Source organism: Belonocnema kinseyi, chromosome 4 (assembly GCF_010883055.1).
Source record: "Belonocnema kinseyi isolate 2016_QV_RU_SX_M_011 chromosome 4, B_treatae_v1, whole genome shotgun sequence".
NCBI lineage: Eukaryota > Metazoa > Arthropoda > Insecta > Hymenoptera > Cynipidae > Belonocnema > Belonocnema kinseyi.
The window spans coordinates 139,442,580-139,452,549 of NC_046660.1; the positions used below are offsets into that span (position 1 = coordinate 139,442,580).

At 36.7% G+C, this 9,970-nt stretch overlaps 1 protein-coding gene across 7 annotated transcripts in view; it reads left to right on the forward strand.

Moving 5' to 3' along the window:
- Positions 1-9,970, forward strand: part of LOC117170577 (CCR4-NOT transcription complex subunit 4) — a 424,579-nt gene that overhangs the window by 80,661 nt on the left and 333,948 nt on the right. The gene's annotated exons all lie outside the window — the stretch shown is intronic.

Consider the following 9,970-nt stretch of genomic DNA (forward strand, 5'->3'; position numbering starts at 1 on the left):
TAATATACAGCAAGTGGATTTCCTCCCCCTTTTACACCCACCGACAGCTGGTCAAATACAGCAAGCTGTCTCAACTCCATTTTCACCCTCTTCCCCCCTGCTGGTAAAATACTGCAAGTGGGTTTCCACCAACTTTTTGAACCACCGCCTGCTGGTAAAATACAGCAAGTTGTTTTTCATCTCCCCTTTCCACCTACCACCTGCTTGTAAAATACATTAAGAGGATTGCTTCCCACCGCCTGCTGATCAAATGAAGAAAACGGTTTCTCACCCGCTTTTCACCCACCGCTTGCGGGCAAAAGACAACAAGTGGATTGCCTCCGACTTCCATCCACCGCTTGCTTGTAAAATACAGCAAGCGGTTTTTCATCCTCTTTTTCCACTACCCTCTGGTGGTAAAATACAGAAAGAAGGTTACCTCCCTCTTTCCACCAGTTGCCTGTTGGAAAAGTAAAGTAAGCAACCTGCCATTTCATCACATATTTACATGTCCTTTTTCCGCCCCCCCCCCCCCCCCCCCAATTTTTTGCTGTGACTACCGCCATTTATCAACAATTTCATGGCACGCTACCATAAGTGACTACCCCGCACAGCAACCCCTTTATTTTCCACTCCTATCACCTCAAAGTTGCTTGTAGCAATTTCAAGTGGCAGATGTGAGAATAGTACTCCAGTACAGTTCATTTTTATAGGCCATCAGGGTAAAAGTGTAGTAAATCACGCGTTTTGTTATGCTGACTCCTTGGGAAAAAGCGTTGAGGGCATATAATGATATAATGTGTTGTAAATTAAAAGGCTCGTAAGAAATGTAAATTATCTCAATTTTCCGAATTAGATACTAGTAATCATAGGAAAATAAAGAAGGCTTACCTTCGAGCTACAACTTTGGCAAAGAAAGAATTTTTGAAGCGATCGAAAATTTTCTAACCCTGTTTAGATTATGCTCGATGAAAAAGTTGATAACTTTCCCATAACAGAAATTATTCGTTTTCGATATTTTGTCATGTTTGGAATAGTTTAGTGGACAACTCTCCCAAAATTGTGGTCAAAATATTCATAAATTCATGTTTCGGAACGAGAAAAAGTAAAAAATGTTGCTAAATTTTCTTTACAGTATAACACCGTTTTTTCCGTTTATTGCGAAAAAGTCAAAAGACACAACTTTAAAAAAAATAAAGATGTACCACAAAATTGTGGAATCCAGCCAGAAGTATGCCTTGTCTATTTGAAATGGAAGAGCTCGAGAGGTAAGACTAGAAAAATTTAACAAGTAGGTTTGCCACACAGAGCTCCAACCGGGGTGTTGTAGTAACCTGTAAAATGGACAACTCTATATTTTGAGCAGATCAGGCTGATTCGATGCTTCCCTTGTGGATCAGTTGATCGTACATACACCCAGGCTCAATAGGCCTTCTTGTCCGCGTCGCAGAATCCATGAGCCTAAATCTGAACTGCATTTTGAATGAGTATACAATGGCCAAACTTAGTATTATTAAGAAGATGCACCTGATTTTTAGAATAGTGAATCTTTTAACAAAGCTTCTGTATTTGTCCTTGTAGAGCCATCAAGAACTGACAGCCGACAGGATTTTAACCCAGAAACCAGAGTATACTTTTTCGAATGTTTTTTGCGCTGAATTCGAATCTGAGGTCCAAATTGCTCAATTAGCTCTGGTTTATGAGATATCCTAACCTAAAAGTGCAAAAATCGCGATTTTGGGTTATATTTAAGGTTGTGTTATGTTTGTGAGTTTAGGATTTGGGGGTTTAGAGCTTGCAGGTTGGAGGTTTGTGGGATTGGGAATAGTGGGCTTATGGTTTCTGTTTAGACTTCATGGGCTTACGGTTTGTAGGTGGTAACGTGCTTCAAATACGGGTGAAGCTTATTTATACGCCCTTGAGTTTCATGTCTTCTCGTTTTCGAGGGTGAGATCTAGTGACGGGGACCATTTTTACGTAATTAAATTGTACTGGACCCAAAGTACCCGACAAGATTAATTCACCGTTTGAATTTGAAATATCTACAATAGCGTTTGCTAAGACAACCGTTGTGTTTGTTCGAACAGAAGGGAGTATGTTCACACATGGCCTTGAATGACAATTGATGCGTCGTTGAAAGTCCTTTATGAAATTATCACACAATGACTTGGATATATCTATCTTGAGTAGACATACTTTTCAATAAGGAACATGAAAGAGGCAGATAGATTTCTGAGCAAATAGGACACGAAATTTAGCTGGTATTTTCATTCTGAACTAGTGTTGTTGTGTTATACGATTGAAAGTGCTTAAAGTTGTTTTAAAAGATGGATTTTTAGAAAAATGAGCTTGATTTTGAGCTGAAATGTGTTTTCTTACCAATTTTGACCCTTCAATGAATAGATGTTGGAGAAACGCCCTTATGTCTTTAATAGGAGGTACGTCTATTCCGTGTCGAGACAAAGATCGAACATGGCTATCACCTATATCTTTTCGATTATTGTACTGAGTTTCTAAGATTTCCTATGCGACTGGATAATTTGTATTCGTCGTTTCGAGCGACACAAGATTTTCCGCGGCTTTATCCTTTAAATAGACTTTTAAATAGTGCCATGAGAAGTAGGCTTTTGGATTTTTGGCTGTTCAAAAGGAGAGAACGGTTGAAAAGAATTTTTGCGTGATTAACAGAGATTGCCATGTGCTTCCAACGCTATACTCGCTTGGTGGGATGAAGGGGAAGCCACTGAAACTGATCTTTTTTTCGTTTTGTTAGTTAACTCACTGATTGAGTGGAAACGATTTTCGAAGGAGGAACTTTCTGACTTAGTATCTGTATCCTTCTTGTCAGTGGTTACTGATAACGGAGTTAAAACCAGTTTTAATTTTAGATCCAGGCATATTTCATTCAAAAGAACCAGTGAAAGGACTTTTTGAAAAATCAACCGGAAAAAGGATATATTTATATTATAATTTAAACTATCTGATTCACCTTAATTTAAAAAGAAAATTGCGATACGTCGTTAGAAGTTGTGCTAATACTACATATAAGTCGTTTGGGACGATGATTGCAAGCTTTCTGGAACTTAGATAATTCCGGGTACTAGAATTGATTTCAGATACTGGAACTGACTCCGATGTTACACTTTTCTCTTTGATGCTGTATTGCTTTACAATTTCGACTCTAAAGCAGCGGTCGTCTTGGAAATGATGATTTTTGAAAGTAAACTTTGAAAATTTACTGTAATGTTTCTTAATTACCACTTGCGAATGTCTGAAAGTCACTCAAGTATTTTGTTGTCGTAAGAGCACTTATGAAATGTGTTTGTCTCTTTGAGCACAGTGTGAACGTCACATTTTTTTGATAGTATGACATGGCCTTAAGAAAAAATTTAATAATTGTTTACAAAATTATTTATGATAATCAAATGTACAATTGTTGATTACTTTGTTGGTTAACTATCACAATTAAATTAATACTGATTATAATGAAAGAAAAAATCAATTTTTTAGTGGAGAAAATCTGCATATCAGCCCTGTTCGAATGCTCGATTTTCCGCGTCATTGCGACGTTTCGTTGCATAGCTACAACAGATTCTTTTTTTGACCTGCTCGAAAAATAGACGGAAATTTTTACTGTGAGTGAAAAACAATTCGTTTATCGTTCAGTGATAGTGATTTCTGCGAAAAGCTATACGTACATCGATCTGTGGGCTATTTTTGCCAGATAAGAAGGCATCGCCGGTAATTCTTTAAAAAAATTTTTTATTTCTCAAACACCCTTACTATTTTTTGACATTCGAGGAAAGATGGATCATATTTTTCGAGGAGATATGGATCAGTTACAAACGTTATTATACTTTGTTTATTATTACTAAGCGACTTATTGCCGTCATTTGAAGTGACAATTTTGAAGGTTATGTGCAGGGCCCGAACAATTTTGGTGTGCAGGGTCGTACTTAAGTTGAAAGGGCCCGGGTACCTTTCTTACTTTCTAATTTTCATCTTACTTTTTACTTCTTCATTTTATTCAAAACACTTGAAAATAAACAAATTTATGATTCTTAGTCAATATTTGTACTAAATATGATGGTATCACTATTTTTTTATTCCTAATCCATCTCTCCTCGAATTTTTTTTTCAAACGTCTCTCACGGTGTCAAATATTGATACAATGAAAGTTTTATTTGCATGGTTCTCTTCACAAGGACTGAAACTAAAACTTGCTCTGATACTAAAATTTCCTACTGAAATTTTAAATCATAATAAATAAAACAACAAAAATCATGGATTGTGGATTCACCGGATGAAGAGATAATAGCGCAATTTAGCGATAGACCTCTCCCATAAGATCTATTTGACATTATTTTACATAATTGAAATGTTTATTTTTTTGTATGTTTCATCGCACAACAAGGTCCTCATGTTTAAATAAGGTGCAAGGTCGTTACGAGAAAGTACAATTTTATTTTATTTAAATTTGGCTACTGATTTTTCTGATTCTCCATATTTTTAGATTTTTTGTATTAATGCGCCTAAACTTTACTCGCACAACGAAGTCTTAACATTTAAATCAAGTGCAAAGTCGTTACGAGTATCGCTCCAGTTTTAGATTTACATTTCAAATAATCTACTCCATTAAGATTTTAAAGGAAGTAAAGTAATTCACACTTTGTTCATTCAAAATTTAGAGTGTGATAATGCACAAAAAGGTATCCATTGTTAAATGGAGTGCAGAGTCGTTACAATCATCCCACACGTTTGTATAATTGATTTTACAAGATTCCCACAATTTTATTCAATCCACAATCAAAAATGTAATCATTCACAACAAGGTCTCTATCGTTGTATGCAGTGCAGTGTAATTTTACAGTTGATTTTTCAAAATTTCCCACAATTTTCTTTAATCCACCATCAAAAATGCAATCAGGCACAATAAGGTCTCCGTCGTTAGATGGAGTGCAGTGTCGTTACTAACATCGCACACATTAAATTTTATTTGTTTGTTGAAAATCCCAAAAAACTCACGTTAATTTTGCAAATTCCAAAATGAATGGAGGATAATTTCTTAAAGACAAGAAGGAAAATCACAGAAGAGGAGCTCTCCTTGAATCAAATTAGTATGACGTCAATTCACAATTAGAAACGGTGTTCATTTACAGTTTTCCTTGAATGGAGGAGCAATTAACCAATCACGTCACTCCTCGGTGAAGCTCTTGGAAGAAGAAGACCTGGTGCCGATGTCGGGATCAATATACAAAGTGCATTGGTCCCATGCTTTCCCCGCTTATTGACTGATGGCGCGCGCAATCGATCTTATGATCAAGTGATTTCGTGAATCATCCCTTAGCTCTAACTGGCTGTCCACTTTTGAGTCAGGGGCATATAAGTATAAATATTCGCCTGTAGCTTTTATTATTAAATTCCAATTATGAAAATAGAACAGACCCTCTCACGTCGCTTAAGTGATCCACTTAATCACCTTGGAGGAACTGATCCGCTTGGAGATACCATATCTACTGAGGCCCACAAATAGGAAAATTTTGAAATAATGTATATTTTGATGTTCTTGCTAAATAAGAAGGTCCAAATTTTGGCAGTTTATTCGTTAATTGCTTCTTCATGGAGGATGTTTGTAGAGACTTCATTAAAAAGATTTTTTATACATTTAAATTTAATTCGACCCCGGGAAGTAGAAAATGCAATTTTTTTAAACTGTCCGTGTGTAATTAAATGTTTTCTGATTACCATGCCTCGAAAAATAAAAGAGCTATGATTATGAAATTCGGGTGATTTGCAGCTCTAAGTGGTTATTCAGGTGAAATTTCCATCAACCCTGTTGATGTAGCAATAATGATTTATAAATTAAAAAAATATATTGTACTTTATATTATGTATTTGTTCGCCTCTTTTGAGACATATCGAATGGCATATTGAAGAACCTTTTGTGACCTTGCTTCACCTGATACCGTTTTTTAAATGCTTAAACAAAATTATTTACCTTCTTTAAATAAGGAAAATATAGTTCAAGGAGATTGTGTATAATGTTTCTATAAGATAAATTGATTTACTACCTGAAAATTAACACTACTGTAACTTCAAAAGTGGTTTGGTGCCCACACCCACGACTCGTTCTAAAAACGTAGCAATAGTCACGAAAAGAAACCTTTAGAATCAAGGTCGCAGAAGAATTCGAGGCGCGTAACGAGACAAATCGCAATCCGGTTCAACACGCGATGGCCGCGAAAAAGTGGGGAAACAGAAAAGGTGACCCAACAAAGAAGGATTCTAAGATGAAGTGTTTTAAGTGTGATAAAGTTGGTCATCGGGCGAAAAATGGCAAGAAAGCGAAAAAGCCAACAGAACAAACTTCAAGCGCTAAATATTCCGAAGAAGATTTGTCTATGTTCACAGTGTTGGATGTGTCAACAGACAAAAATTTAAAATCGGAAATGGTGCGAAAGTTAATGGTTGGTGTCTCGATAGCGGTAGTACATCTCATATGTGCAACGACATCGAATTGTTCGCGGAAATGAATAAAAATTATAATCGGGGAAAACTTAATCTAGTCAGTAGTGCAACTACGGAAATACTGGAAAAAGGTATCGCCTCATCTGTGAAGGAAGTCAACGGCACCAGAAAAGCGGTAAAATCTCGCAACGCCTTGTACGTCGCGGATTTACGTACAAACCTTGCCTCGGTCGAAAAAATTACTGATAAAGGTTATAATGTAATTTTTACAAGCACCAAGGCCGAGATAGTTGATCAAGACGAGAAAGTGTTGTTTACTGCGAAACGTGAAAAGGAATTATATTATTTTCGAGATCCAGACGTCTCCGAGTGTAAGAAAATTTCCGAAGCAGTCGCCGCGGCTAGGAAGCCGAAGAAAAATTCCCTTGAAGATTGGCATATCAGGCTGGGACATTTGAATGTTCAATCTCTTCGTCAGGCAATGAGAGGCGTCAGGCAGACGCTTCGGTAGTGAAGTTTTAGTAAAGGACAGATCACCAAGTTTAGGAAAAATCGAGCCGCGAGCAGAAGAAGGAATTTTCCTGGGTTACAGCGCGGAATCCAAGGCATACCGTGTTTGGCTGAAGGATAAAAGGAAGGTGACAACATCTAGAGATGTCATTTTCTTGGAGGAAACTCCGATCCGTTCGACCGAGGGTGTCAAGGATTTTTGTCCGAAATAATTTCTTCAGCAAAAATCATCAAGTGATTCTGACGAAACAGAATGCGACGAACCCGTTTTCAAAGTTGATCTCTGCAACAATCAAAACTCCGATCATCCGGTCATGGAGGATGTGCAAGTGATTCCCAACGATGAGGGTGGCTAGTTTGAAGAAAATTCTTTGGCAGGCGAGGGTTTCGTTGGATTTGATGTTCCAGATTCTGGCCAAGGCTTTACCCAGGCCTAAACATGAACAATGTCTTCATTTACTAGGACTATCTAAAGTGTAAATTGTTCATCCAGAGGTTGTCTCAAGGGGAAGTGTTGGATTTGTTAATTTAAATGTGTTCATAACCATTGTGCAAGACCTTTTGTATCTTTTTATCTGCAATTATATTGTTCTTCATTCACAAATGCTGTGTTTGTTTCTATGTTCTAGTTTCCCTGAATATTGCTAACAAGCGCCTATGTAACTCTTCATCTATCTTTTCTTCCCTCGTTAGTAAGCTACCAAGGTATACGAATTCATCGACTTGTTCAATTCTCTCATAATTTAATACAATGTTGTGTATTATTATATCACCCTTTCCTTTGAAGACCATAGTTTTAGTTTTATTTGCGTTAATGTTGATGCCCATGCTCTTCATGCTTGCATTTAGTTTATTCAACATTCTTTGCAAGTCTTCAAATTACTGCGATAACAACTTTGTCATCTGCGAACGCTAATCCACGTACCCTTACTGTTTCGAGATCCACACCTTTTTCCTCTAAAAGAGCCATTCTTAAATACTTGTCCATGATTAATATAAATAGCCATGAACATAACGCATCCTTGTCTAACACCTTGCATAATATCGAAACAGTCACTAAATTTCCCGTTTACCCTCACACTCGCTTTGCTACCCGTATTTATTGTTTTTATAGCTTGTAGGAGTTATACATTGACTTCGTAATCTTTCTAGGACTTCCCAATGTGTACTTCTAAATACCTTGTCAAAATTTTTTTCTAGGTCAACAAATGCACAGAGAATATTTTCTTACTCCAACTTTTTCCTGTGATTTATCTTAAGCTAAATATTTGATCCTTACATGATCTTCCGGGCACAAACCCACTATGGACTTCCCAAATCTTTTCTTCTGTTATTTTCATTAGCCTACGAATAAGTATTTTTGAGTATATTTTACTTACAGTACTTGATAAGCTGATCCCTCTGTAATTATTGCAGTCGTTTTTAACTCCCTTTCTTTTGGCTATGGGTATGATGATCACTTTTTTCCAATCATCTGGGACTTCACCCATCTCGATACATACATTTATGAATTCGCACAGTCTATGTGGTATGTACTCGACATCGCGTTTAAGCATTTCAGCGTTAATACTGTCTACTCCGGCAGCCTTACCGTTTTTCAAGTTCTTAATTACAACTCTAACCTCAGTGACACCGACTTTACTATTTCTCATGTTGACAAATTCTGTACTTTTGTTTCCCTTCATTTTTTTATAAAGCAATTTCTTGCTTCCTTCAAAGTCGTTTTGTATTTTCTTCTCTTCTTCTGCTCTAATTTTATCTTTACTTTCCTTAATTAATCGTTTGAATATTCTCTTTTTGTGTCTGTAATCATTTATAATTCTATTTCTTTCCTCGTCCCTAAGACCTGCGATGTTGAAAGTTCTCCTGTACCCTTGGTTTTTTGTTTGCTTTTTGGGCAGGCTGAATTTCATCATTCCACCATGCATCACCAGACATTCTTCCTACAATCGTGATAACATACACTTCCATCGCACATGTAATAATTATATCCTGGAACTTATTCCATGCTTTCGTTTATCTTATTTTGAAAATCTATTCGTATACCCGGTTTCTGTAGGTTCTTAATTTTGATTCGCGTTTGTTTCTAACCTAGGTTCATTTTGGAGACCAGAAGGTTATACTGGGCATTGCATTCAGAACCCCTCATGACCCTTATATCTTCGACTAGCTCTCTTGGTCTTTCATTCGCAACAACAAAGTTAATTATAATGTGACCATTTCCTTTAGACCAAGTGTACATTTGGATCATTTTATGCATAAACCAAGTAGTTGTAATAAACAGGGCCTTTTCTAAGCATAGGCCAACTAATTTATCCTATTTATAGTTTGTTCTTGGATCCACAAAATTATCTAGCACTCTTTCTGTACCCTGATTTTCGGTGCCCACGCATCCATTCATATCTCCTAGCAAAAGTATTCATTCACCATGATCGCCAATATTTATTGTGTCATTTAAAGTGTCTCAGAAAGCGTCTTTTACTTCTCTGGGATCACTATCAACTGGGGCGTAGCACGCTATGATAATCAATCTCTTGATTCCTACTTTCATTCTAGCCCACAGCAGTCTGGGAGATAAAAAATCTTGATCTCCGAGGTGCTGCTTCGCTCTTTTATTCAAAATCAGACCTACTACTTGCCTACCTAGTACATCATTATCTACTCCACACACACATAAAATATCTGCTTTCCTTACTTATAATTTTTCGTAATTCTTTTCCTTTGAGATAATTCACCCCCCCTAGTATTCCAAACACCCAGTTTCCATTCGTCGCCTGAAATTTGACCTTTACATTTACCGTGTGCATGCCTATTGTCAATCAAATTTCCAGTGCTTTTCGAGACTATTTTATTGTTTGTATTATTCATTGTTTGGATTATACCCCCAACTACCACATTTATGCTATAAGTTTATTATTTTGCGAGTCGAAATCATGTCCAAATTAAGCAATAATTCTTCATATGGTGGAAAGTATAGTTATAATGTCCGTTCCACCAAACTTCAGTTAATAAG